Source organism: Apium graveolens, unplaced genomic scaffold (assembly GCF_009905375.1).
Source record: "Apium graveolens cultivar Ventura unplaced genomic scaffold, ASM990537v1 ctg320, whole genome shotgun sequence".
NCBI lineage: Eukaryota > Viridiplantae > Streptophyta > Magnoliopsida > Apiales > Apiaceae > Apium > Apium graveolens.
In genome coordinates, this window is record NW_027417979.1 from 49,180 (window position 1) to 50,379 (window position 1,200).

Sequence of the window (1,200 nt, forward strand, 5' to 3'; positions counted from 1 at the left end):
GTAAATAGATATATATTAGTGATATAACCAAAATTTCATATCAAAATAAATTTATTTGGTTTGTCATTTTAATAGTCAAGTATTAGTTCGATTAGTACAATTAACTAGTGTTTAGTTCTGAATTTGTGTTTCGATTATTTTAAAAATATTTATCATATATCCAACCGTATGGATGACAATATTTATCAAAATATTTATTTTTTTCTGAAATTCTTGAAATGTCACCCAAACAAATAAATGTTGGCATTAATATGGTTGAATCATGAAATAATATTTTTAAAAATTGAAATTATCAAAAATCATGTGCTAATTTACGACGGAATCTGTCACAAAATTATTTAACTTAAGACGAAATGTTCACATCGTCTCAACTTCAAATGATTTTTATTTTCCCACCAAAATTTTTGGGAAAAATTTAAATTTTCCTCTTTGATAACTTACGACGAAGTTTAATTTCCGTCGTAAATTTGACGATCCGATTTTTTCCGTCGCAAATATTCCGTCGTAAATTTAGATAAAATTACCATGTGATCATACAGTTTTAAAGAATCACATGAAGTCTCATCTGAGCATTCTTTATAATGTTTATTGGAATTAGCTGATTAATTATCAGTATAAGCTATATATGACCTGCTTATTATCTTTAGCTATATATAAGCTAAAGATCTTGCAAAGCTTGACTTGTTTTTAGTTTGTAGATAAGACATGAATAATAGAAGCAACAATTTTCACTGATGCAAAGCATTATGCAATGATGTTGGTCTAGAGCGTATATAAGTTCCAATGAAATGATGTTGCTCATTTTGGTTAAAAATTTCTCAATGAGAAATATGATTAAGGTTGATTTACAATAGAGCCGACAATTTCGTACAATTGACACGATAATTTGTATTTGTGTTCACCTTTTTGGTATACGAACACGAAAATACACCCTTAAATTCAGTTTAGGTTTTGGGTTTACTTTTGGGTACATGACATGAAACGAAAATACACGAAGAGTTAATTAATTAAATAAATATTTCAAAATTTTATAAATACATATTGGGTATAGAAGTTTTAATAAAACAAAATAGAAAATAGTTTCAAATTTGAGTTCAACAAAATTTGACTACACTTGACTCATTATAACTTTAATCACTTGAGACTCAACTAGTAAAACTTTAATCGAAAAGTTTGGTAATTAAATATTTTTATTTATAT